Genomic DNA, 12189 nt, shown 5'->3' with positions numbered 1-12189 from the left:
TAGGAAAAGACTGTAATTGGAGATCCAGGCAAACACATTATGAGGTCTCTTCCCAGTAACCTGGCATGGAGCTGTGACACCTTCACTGCCACTGAATAATACTGATGCCCTTGGTGGCATTTGAATAATAATTTCTAGTCAACCATAGAAGTATCTGTAATCAGAAATATGGCCTATTGCAAATTAAATTGCTGCGACCAATAAAGAGTTTTAAGTACCTTATAAATAATCTATTTAAATGTTTGCTTTCCATGAGATGTGTTGGAGACTGGGGACAATGCATTTTAACGTATGGTTTGCAGATCTCTAGAGAGGGACTCAAAAGGTAACTGGAAAAATTCCAAGTCTGTGGCAGCAGCATCTGTTCACTAGAGGACTATTCCCATGTGAGAAAATACAGGAATTTTTAAATCAAAGTAAAAGATAGGGCCTAGAAGATTTACTCTGATAACAGGTGTTAGTTCAGAAATTGTCAATCAGTGTAAATATGAGAAGGTAAAAATGGAAGGCATAAGTACAGATAGCAGAGGTATGTGCTATTATCTAAACTTATTGCAGAATTTACAACCTGTCATCTTGAATATAAACCATGAAAGGATGTTATGATTGTCATGAAATATTTCAGATATATAGTACAATTTGCCTGAGTAATTTTCTGTAAGCAGTTCTCAGTGTGGGTTGTTACATTTTGTTTATTTTCTGTAGCAAGAGGACATTTAGCAAATAGTTGAAATATTAAATCCCTGAACAAAGAGTTTGTTGTCTGGCCACAAATTACTTGGAAATATTTATACCCATGACCCAAAGAACTGCTGACAAGATGCAAAGCTTTCCTTTAATAGTCTAATAAGATGCTTTGATGCTAAAAGTGGTACAGCTTTGGCTCAAAAGACTTAATTTTGAATTGTTAAGTACTGCAGTTTCCTTTTTACCCTAAATATCTGCATTTGAAGATCCACTTCTTATCACAAGCAGTTTTAGCAACAATAGTGATTGTTGTGTCTCAAGAGTGTATTGTCCCATATGAAAAAGCTATTTTTGCAAAATTAATATGGTCATTAACAGAACACAATAGTATTTAAAAAAAATGAAAATAATATACCATTGTGGGACATAAATTAAACAACACAAGAAGGAGCTTAACATTTCAAAAACCTGTTATTTAACACAAAGCTGTACTGCTACTGTTGAAATAAAGGGAGGACCTTGTCAAATTTCTCAAACACCTGCAGCTTGAAGTGAGCTACCTGAGATGTCTAGCTGTGGTGATGCAGCCCACACTGATGCCAACGTTTTGCTCTTAAATTCAAATTAATCTTTGAGGTTTTCTGCCTGGCAATGAAAGCTGTTATTATTGGAAGCTGTAGTCACAGAAATAAACCTTAGATATTTTACTTTTTATGCACACAGAGTTGATGCCACTGTATCTCAGAAGAACCTTAGAGTTGCCAACTTGTTGCTGAGGGAAGAAAAAAATCAAAGGAAAGACATACTCACTGAGAGGTGGGAAGAAGGGCTGCTTTCTGCTGATCCCACTTGTGTGGTGTAGCATCTGTGAAATGAATATAAAAGAGAGCTCTGAGATCCTTGATAATCTTTATATCCTGCTATCTTTAAAGGTTTTGGAGGAGGAGATGATCTATCATTAGCTGTATTTCTGTTTTAGCATAAATGTGTAATTCTAAGGAACACGAAAAGGTGTTATGAAGTATTGTGACCACACAATCACACACTGAGCTGGAAAAATGCATATTTGTGAAAAATCAATACCTGAATCTGTCCTCAAATTTTGTCATTCCATATAGAAAGCCCAGAGGAAGAGAGCCAGCAACTTTTTTGACAAGAATAAAGCAAGAGTTTAATTTTGTAGATTGGATGTACTATATTTTCATGCTTGTTAAGTTGGTAGTAGCAGTTTGTATTGAAACGTGTTCTATATTTTAAAAATATTTAGTGTTGCAAGTTTTGCATGATTTTAAAAAGAAGGAAAAATATGAAGGATGTTGCTGATAAAAAGAATACACTGTAGTGGGAATTTGTTGTAGGCAGGCCTGTTCAGAGAGGACACACTGTCCTGGCTAATCTTTCCCCAGGTTTCCTGTCTAGTGACCTCTAGGCTTACTTGCAGCTACCATTGCAAGGGTAGACCTGGTGACATCTTAAATGGAGTATAGATTTCTGGAGCTGAATTAAATGTTACTGAGGCAGGCTGGTAAAAACCACCTGTGTAGAAGCACAGCCTGGCAGGTCTGAGCAAGACCCAGGAGATTCCATGGTCATTACAGTGGGGGATTTGCTAGCTAGAAAGAAATAGTGTCCATTTGGTCATTACTTTCTTCATTCCAAAGGCTGCTGGCAAAAATGAATAAATATTATGGCAAATGAATGACTAAATACCGAGGTTGAAAAAGGCCTGAACATGCATTTTTACTGACTGCAGTTTAGGTTTTGCTGCAGTTACTTCTCATCACTACATCTTTCTCTCCTTTAACCTTCTCCTTCAGTTAAAGGGCACCTGGGTCTCTGTATTTAGGGATTCTGAATGACTGCAAAGGGAAGAAATATTTATAAAGTAATATTAAATTCCTGAAAAATTTATATTTCCCATTTATATAGGAGAGCTCAACCTAACCAATTTTTTTTTTTTTGATACTGAATTCCAAAATATCACTTAATGAGACATTTTGTGAGGAAAATGACAGTAGGCAGGAGAATTACACGTGAAGGGAGAGCTCGAGACTGGGTGTTTAAGCATGCTGTAAATGAATATATTAGTTAAAATGAGTGCTAAGGAAATAAATGACATACAGTTGAGAAGTGTGGTAGCTACAGTAAGCTTTACATTCATTGGCATGAAAAATGATAGGACATGATAGCCTCATTCTGTACCACATACTGAGCAGAAAATATACTGCTAAAATATCAAGACATTACACAAAATCACTGTTTATATAAGTTACAGAGGAGGAATCATCTTATTAATGATAAGTCACTGGAAAGGACTGTGAGCAGTAGTTTTCTAAAAGGTTCCTGAATTGTAGACTCACAATTTGATCTGACCTCCTGCCTTCCTTCCTTGATAGCTTCCCCTCATGCTGTGCTCTCTCCAGCCCACAGCCTCTGCTTCCAAACCTGGCTATGATTGTTCCTGTGTTAAGACTTATTTGTACTAGGAAGTGAGAAATGATTTTACGACTGTAGGGGAAGCAACTCCAGTGTGCATTTTTAAAAAACAGACAGATAAACACTATACAAGACACTTTGTATATCCCAAAGTTTTTGAAAGAATATTCTTAATTAGACTTACTTTAGACTTGGATTTTTCTGTGTATCTAAAACATTTTATTTATATGGTCAAGCTTGGGCAAACAAGTAAAGCTTGAGGTTAACATTTATAATCTTCACATACCTTATCCAGTGGAACACAGCAAAACTTTTGTGTAATTAAAAAAAGAAATTCAGATCTGCCTTCAGGCCAATACAACTATGGACAAAACCAGAAATGTTCAAATAGGCTGGGTCTGTACTGAGATTCACCCATAATTACTGTACAAGTGTTCCTTAGGGCTCTTGCAAAATTACTGTCATGAAGAAGCAAAGAGAAGAATTTGGACCTGGTCTTTCCAGCATTTTTCCTGTCTCTTCAGAGAGAGGAAAAGAAAGAAGGGGGAGGAGGGAAGAAGTATTCTAGAGGGGGTTGTTCCTTAAGTGCTTTATCTGGAGATATTATGTTTAAACTGTTTGTATTCAAGGAAGGAAGAGAAGGGATGTGATATCAGCACATTGAAATAGCTATTCCCTGAGGATACTTTGTTTTAATATAGTGGTATTAGCAGTTCAGTAGGCTGTGGTTTTTCATTTCATTCATCACTTATACTATGGAAATTTCTGAAATGTTTAATTTAATTTTACTGAAGACATCAGTCATGATTTTCTAGTTAAAGTTGTGGGAGGCTTTCATTTTGAAACACTATTATAACTTTCAAAATAATTCCTTTTAAGCTGATGTTTAGTATCAAATCTAAGTGTGACTCATGTAGTGAAGTTGAAGAAAATCACCCTAGCCATTTCTCCTTTATGGTAGTCTGATTTATTAAAAAACAAATGACAGTTTTTCATAACTCTGTAATCGACCCTCCACACATTCTCTGACAATTCCCCTGGGTGTGAGGGACAAGAGTGTTGAGATGGGGAGAACATAAAAGGAAAATGACAATTTTCCAGTTCCTTTCTGCAAAACATGCTCTTTTCCATTTTTGTTTTTGTTTGTTCAGAAACTGCCTCTGTTGAAAAGAGTAGATTTCATCTGAGCTGGTGCTTCAAGAAACCAGATCTTTAAAGGGATCTTTAAGTCCCCTGTAACACTATTAAGCAAAATTTCAAGCCCAGCCTCATCCTTCCCCAGCAGCTTTTGGACTGTGCTGCTCCTCAGGTTCACTGACAGCACCACCTCCCTCCAGCCATGCCACATCATTTACTCAGATTCATTTTCCCTTTTCAGAATTACCCAGCTCTCCCAACACATACAACAGGCCATATGAGATAAAACCTCTTTCCTAGCTTTTTCCGACCCATTTTCCTGTGTATTCAGTTGCTGATGAACATTGTATCACAGCCAGACAGAAACAAACAAGAATGCAATACCTCTTTGGTTATTTTTCTAGAACAGAGTTGTTCTTATCTTAGTCTCCCAGATAATACCAGAACATTAATTAAATATCTTCTCTGCCTTCTCAAAAAGAGGCCAGGCATGTTGTAATAACTTAATAAAATGAAATACTGCATCATACACATAAGGATAAAAATTATTGTAAAAAACTCATGTAATTAGATGTAACTCAGGTATTATAGTTGACATGATGCAAATGCACTGCATTTGTTTCTATGGATCTACAATATTTTGGGATAATAAAAAGGTTTTCAATGTGGAATAAGTTGAAATGTGAATTGTGATAGAAGTAGTGTTTTCTGATATAAATCCCCATATTGAAGATAGCAAAAAACTGCCATCTTTAAAGATGTTTCAAGTTTCCTTTTTCTCCCTGATTGATAAAATGACTTAACAACTACTCTGAATGATACCACAGGGTATGAACCTGTATTCACAAGTTTCTGCACTTGTGAAGCAGCTTGTGTGTATACTATGATGAATTTCATTAAGAAATTTTCAGTAAATTAGATATTTCTTAAAAACCCTGAGAAATCTTTCTCTAGGGAATATTCCTAAAGTGTTACTAGTATGTATTGTAAAACATACTTTATTCTATATTTTGACTAATATAACTTTTACTTAGAAAAGGAATTAGGAAAAACATTTTGACCTCTTCCCACTACTTCCACAAAAATAAATATATCTGTGTAAAAGAAAGGAGCTTGCAAATCTGGGAGGGGGTGTGTGTGTGTGAAAAGGTAGAAGTGGGTAGTATGTCCCTGACATGCTTCCGCATTTTCTTTTAGAAAAGCATGAAGCTATTTTTTATTTTCCCTCATCCTTCCACATTGTCGCACACTGTAAAGAAAAATGATTCTTGCTATGTGTGACTTGCTCGGATTTGGAGAGTTTTTGAAGTGTTACAAATTATCTATCAAGAAGTGGGGTGAAAAGCACTTTTGAGCTCTGTGTATAATTAATCCTGTTGCACTCAGTAAGCAAACCACACTTGTACACAGGAAACAAGTGATGATGAAACCCACAAAGCTGGAGTTCAGACATTTTGGAAAAAAAAAAAAAAAAAGTAAGTCTCTCATTACAGAATGCAATGTAATTCTAAATAATTTGTGTCCAAAACCTTTCCAGTTTTCAAATAGATCTGGTTTCTAGGAGGCTGATGAAGGATTAAACAGGCTGAAATCCACCTCCCTCCTTACATCTCCTACATTAATGTCACTGGTGATGGTAGAAAAAGGAAAATATACAGGTACAATTTTCTTCAAAGAGAGTTAATGAATGCATTTAGTCTATAATTTAGAATATTTATAAGGGTAATTGCAAAATATTGGGTAGGAAATGCATATTATCTAACATTTAGGCAGTGCTGCAAGGTAAACATCAGCAACTACATTTTGGAACCTTTCCTTCCAAGCAGTGTATAATTTGCAGTGGAAAATGAATGGCTAAAGAACTGGTTTGTTATGAAACTGGGAACAAGATGTGACAGGTGATAAATGCTTTGACAGGTGTGCAGGGTGCAAATGAAAGGCAAAGGGTCAGGGCAGGTGAAAGAAATTTGCCAAGGTCTGAAAATAAGGAGTAATGTGGTTTCAGAATTACAAGTACGGTAATAGAAGTTGAATGGAAAGATGTTCTGGCAGTATTGTATAATGTATTTCTTAGAAAGAGAACAGAATGCATCCCCCTACCTGTGGGGTGGATGTCTAAGACTAGTAGACAAAAATGAAAAAGGAAAAATACAGAGCTAACAAAGAAAGAGAAATAAGACAGCAAGAAGGTGAAATAAAAATGAGTGAAATAAAACTATGAAAAATGAGCTAAAATAAATAAGAAAAATATGAAGTTGTAAGGCTAAACAATATGAAAGGAAGAAAGCCCAGGAAAGTACTGAGAAACTAAAAGAAATGTAAGAGAGGAGAACACAACCTTCTTCTATGCAAATTACATTCCTTTAGAATCAAGATATTTAATTTTGATTGACTTAATCCTCCCCCACTGCTAGGAAAGCCTACACTTCTTGAATTCATCAAAACTAACCCCCTACAAAGATTTTTGAGAAAAAGAAAAATCAAGTCAGAACATTTACTATGTAGAATAAATTAAATATGTGCACACTATAGCAGTGGAAATGAAGGTCATCCTATTATAAAAAGAATTTAAGAAAATACATTTCATTAAGAAGAAATTAAGATGAGAAAGGGGAATAATTTAAAGTGTTACCCTTGAGAAGAAAAAGAAGAAAGGAGGGAAGTAAGAAGGGAGAGGAAAAAGGGGAATTAGGAAGAAAAAGGGGAATAATGTAAAGTGTTAACCTTACTGAAAGCAAAACAAGTATTTAATTCCCATTCTTTCAAAAAGTAAACTTAACAAATTACCACTTAAATTATAATAATGTTGAAATTTTATTAAATGTGAAGCATAAGCATCTAGAAGAATAGGTATCAAAACATACATTTAGGATATTTTATATTTGTTTATTCACCATCAGCTGAGAAGGATGAAGTAGCGCTTTCTAGGATTTCTAGCAATTAAGATGTGGAAGCTGACCACTCTAAGACTTTTATAAACTGTGTACTAATTCACGGCATAGGAAAGATGAAACATCGAGCTACAAAGAACATAAAACTAATCAAAGTATTTATCTCTCCACTGAGTAGTATTTTGATTTTGCTAGTTCTGCTGTCGCAATCTACCATTGCATGATGTTTTGTTTAAGTTTTAAAGTGACCCAATTAATATTCTGAAAAGTTTGATATATGCATAGAAATTAGTAATTTTGAGCACTTTTGCTAAGGAGAAAAGTGTTTTCCTGCTTCTGAAATATCCTCCTCTTCCTAGGAAATGAACTGGCAGTGATCATGATGTGATTATGAGGCCAGTCTGTATTGCAGAAAGGTAAAGTACTGCTGTAGAATAGTTAACAAGGTAATTGTTACATCCTGCATGGAGATACATACTGAAGACAGAAAGCTTCTGTGCTAGAGAAACAGAGCAGCAAAGGAGGAAGTATTCTTGTGTCTTTGGAATAAAGTAGTTTTATGACTCCTAAAATACAACAGCAGAACTGAAAGAACCTCATATTAAACACAACTTCTAATAAAATGGTAAGTGATAACAAAATATTTTGTGATTCCTGGTAGAAATAGCTGTAATACACATCTGTATCATATCCAGTATAATGTTTCTAGTCTTATTCCATTGCAATCCAATCTGCTTCATAAAAGCCTAGTGAGGCAGTGAAAGATCTGATTTGATTCTGGAATCTGTTAGAGCAAGTCAGTGAATTCTGAGACATAAACGTGGACTAACTAGAATGGAATTCTATCTGCCTATAAAGTACATGGAGACAAGAAACAAAGGAATTACATGTGGGTAGAACAGTTGCATAAGTGATGTTGGTGTAACAATTATTGAATTTGGCAGGAAGCTTCAAAATTATTTAATTCTTTTAACTGTATGGTTTTCTATTGCTGTATGACTTTGCTCATAGTGAAAGGCAAGTCCTTTTACTCTTTTTCTTTATCTTTTAGTCATATAATGGAGCTAGGAAAGAAAGATTTAGGACACATGATCACAAATTGGACCATCCTGTTACTATTTTCTTTCTATTGTTTAAGTCAATGTAGCTGTTAAGTCTCAGGTTGTTTCCTGGATGTTTCAAAAGGTGTAAGGACAAAAGCCATCTGCCTATGTGATCATAGGGATTTTTTTTTAGCCCTGTAGGATAAAAACTGGTCCTTGTAATGAATTGATAGCAGAAAAGCCAGAATGGAAAAACCCACAAACTGAATTGTCTCAGGAGCAGACCTATATGGTTATAATGGTTTTACATTAAATTGTGTGTGACATTTGATTGTCATTAAATGTCTCTAAATGCATTTAGAGATAGTAGGGAAGAATTCTATGTCACAGGGATTCAGATTTTTGTAAAGAAAAAGGAAAGGATTTGTTCATTTACCTTTTCCATTGTTGGTGTTCATCATGTATGGCAAATGGCCATTGCATACAATGGTGAAAGGAGGCAATTCTTTACCCCCTCCCAGGTTTGAACAGAGCCCCAGAAAGAGGATGGGGTGATTTTTCCTCCCCAGAGCTGAGCACACAATGTATGCCTCACACCTGAATGGGATTGCAGCAGAACCCCCAGTGGGGACTAAGAGACACTGAGGAAATCGTAAAAAAACCAACCCAGAGCAGGGATGTGCTCATGTATTTATGCACATACATTTAACAAGAAGTTTACTCTGTCCTTCACCATTTGCCATCTTTTTGGTCTCTACTGTTTACTTTGAGTTCTCCAAACAAGGGTCTGTTTTCTACATATGTGATGTAGTGGGAAAGTGTTCACATCATCCTTTTTTGCTGTATCCATTAGACAGTAGTGTCATATTTTTCCTTCTCAGTGTTTCCCACTCACCCAGCATCCTTGGAGTGGCAACAAAACGTGTCTGCTGTGCATGTTGCCTCTTGTAGGGCTGGAAGAGCAGCCTGCACTTCAGTGTTCTGCATGCAGCATCAGGCAGTGCTGAATGGAAAATGCCATGACCAATTTAGAAGAAATAAAGGCCATTCATCTGCCTTTGAGGAGTAACCTAGATACAGACCTCACTGTGCTGGGTGTAACATGGAGAGATGCCCTGTCTGGCAGAACCATTGAGTCAAGAAATTCAGAGCAGGAAGAATACAAAATAGCATTGCCCTTCTTTTAAAAGTGAGAACCCAGGCGCAGTTTCTTCTCCACCAAGATCAAAATGAACATCTGTGGCATGTGAAAGAAACAAATCTCAGAATAACAAGTCTGAGACACTTCCTTCATGTGGGGGATAGCTGAGACACATGAAATGGGCTTTTTAGGGACTCTTCATTCTTTCCCAGTATTAAGACCTCAAGGTGTTACTTACGCTTGAATATGTTAAGTTCAGCTGATTTACCTTGGTTTTTTATTATTGAAGTACTAGTTCAAGATTAAGCATTAAAAATTATATTTTCCTACTGAATTTGACACAATATTTTTGAATTTCATGAATCTATGAAGCCCTGAACACTCTCTAGTGTATTAGACAAAAGTAGTGATTTACATTATTTTGACGTTGCAAATGAGTTTTCAAGGGTAATGGATTTCATATAGAGAGATTAAAAGATAACATTCCTTCATTTGTGCCTGCTAACTTCTTACCCTATCATACTACATTTAGCAAAATGAATAAGGCAGAAGCAATGCTGGTGTATTTTTATGTTAATTAACATATTTTAATTTCAAATAGCATTTCTGAAGAAAAGATACACTCCAAAAAAAGTGATGCCAGGGCAAAACTAATGAATTTTCATTCTTTTCACTATACTTATGCTTTCATGAATCCTTTTTGTTATATTCTGGTGCATGAGAATGCATCAGTAGGCACTTAGAATATGCAGCCCACAGATTTGATTTTTACAGAAACCCATCTTAACTTTTTTAGCTACATAATAAAGTTCACCCTAAAAGTGTGTTATTTTTAGTGACCAGTTGGGTAAGAGCTATAGGAGTGCAAACTTCAGGAAGGCAGGTAAGGATTTTTTTAAAAACATATTTTAAATTACAAGAAGACTTTGCACACAAAGGATTTGCTGTTTTGTACCTAAATTGGACTATTCTTAGACAAATTTTAAGGGTAGGCCAGTCTTGTCCCCAAAAGTCTGCAGCTGAGAGCTCACTCTTGCTTCAGTTGCATTGCTTAAAGCAGTGTGATGTATACTTTAATTTGTTAAACTCTTTTTCATATCTTGTTGCACCTTGGAAAACCCTTGGCTCCTTGGGAGTGAAAATGGTTTTGGCCAGGGTGCTATAACACAGAAATGTCCATGGTCTCTGCATGATGCCCGTGGCTGCTGGGCCAGTGACCATATTCTAGTGGTGATGGTGAGGGGCTCAAGAAGCAGCCCTGTTGGTCCATGGATTTCACTGCTCTGATCCCAGACAATTCCAGTAAGGATTCTTAGTTCATGGCCCCTCCAGGCACAGATTCACTGGCAAAATACTGACATACTGTGGTTTACTTGTGCATCCTGTCAAGAATAGGGCATAGTAAACCAGTCTGTCCTTCGTGTAACGCTTGTCACTACAGCAATCTAAAACCAACGACATGGTTGAGCAGGATTGTTGGTACTCATGAGAACAGATCAATAAATGATGTTTCTTTTACTTCCATAACTCTAGCATATCCAGGTTCTTGTATAAAGCAAGAGCACTGGCCATGGTTTCCTGCACTGCAGTAAAATCAACAATATATTCCACAGAGCCAGGCAAATCTCATGTTTCTTCTGCTCAGTGAATAGACAGAGAAAACAGGCTCCTCAAAAATATTTTAAATCACATTGCTATAGTTCTTGTTAGCAACCCTCCAGAACTTTCACTATATGAGTAAACACTTGTAGCTCTGGAAACCAAAACATTATTCAGGAACTTGGTTTGAAATAATTTCTTTTACAAGTAACAAAACAAATAACACTGATTTTCTCTAAATTCTTTTGGAGGAAGAGAAAAAGAATGATTTGAGAAGTTAACAGTAACTCATAGGTAAGTTCCAGTTAAGCAGAAGCCAAAATTAAAAACTAAAAATTTTAGGTCTAAATAAAGGCATATTAATCCATATAAGAGACAATTCCCCTTTTTAGAAAGGAAATACAGAAATTTTCTATAGTTTAAAGTAAGTTCAAACTTAGGATATTCTTACCCAGCTATGTAGAGCCATAGTAATACTTTTGTAAGAAAAAGGTACTTAATTTAAAAGTTAGGAAATATAAAAGTTGTCACCAGACCTAATTTTTTTTTTCTAAATGAAAAAATTATAAGCATTTTTATTTTCTGTAAAACTGTCTTTTCTTCCCCAGGTCTTCTTGAACTGAGACAGATTTTTACTTTGTTCAGTAAAAATTTGGAAATTGAATAAATGTATTTTCTTTCTAATTAAGTGATGATAAAAAGAATTATTTTAGTACTGAAATAGTCTACTCATGGTATAAGTTCACAGCTTGTTATTCCTGCCTGAAACATGAAGGAAAGGAAGACAACTCACTTCAGATCACTTCAGATTAGTGGCAGGGCTCTTCCTAATTGTTGACTACATCAGAAGAGTGAAGATGAATGCTTGCTTGTTATAACCATCCACTCAATACAAAAAGTGATAAACTTTGTGGAATGAGCATTCTTTTATACTCCAAGATTTCTTAAGGTAGAAGAATAAAATTTAGGTTTCAGAATTCCCTTAAAAGCTGAAATATGCTTTCTGTGCATGAAGATTGGACAAATTCATAGAAATCACAGCTTGTTATGGCCAATGGGAGATTTCCTTCTGGAGTAAAAGACCTTCTGTATAGAATACTAACACTATAAATTTTAACATGAAAGACACATGAATTTACAGGTTGGAAGTACATGCAGAGAAGACTGAAAATTATGAAATGCAAAAGTTAGCCAAAGATTTTGGTCTAGGGCAGAGTAAGTGAATAACTTCTAGAGGTTAACCCCCACCCCCTGT

The 12189-nt window shown here is 35.7% G+C and overlaps 1 protein-coding gene across 2 annotated transcripts in view; it reads left to right on the top strand.

Moving 5' to 3' along the window:
• HTR7 (5-hydroxytryptamine receptor 7) overlaps nucleotides 1-12189 on the top strand; it is a 31664-nt gene that overhangs the window by 9034 nt on the left and 10441 nt on the right. The window lies entirely within an intron of this gene.

The sequence above is a fragment of the Lonchura striata genome, chromosome 7 (assembly GCF_046129695.1).
Source record: "Lonchura striata isolate bLonStr1 chromosome 7, bLonStr1.mat, whole genome shotgun sequence".
Taxonomy (NCBI): Eukaryota; Metazoa; Chordata; class Aves; order Passeriformes; family Estrildidae; genus Lonchura; species Lonchura striata.
Note: the sequence above shows the minus strand (reverse complement) of the source record. Positions and strands in the feature narration are given on the sequence as shown.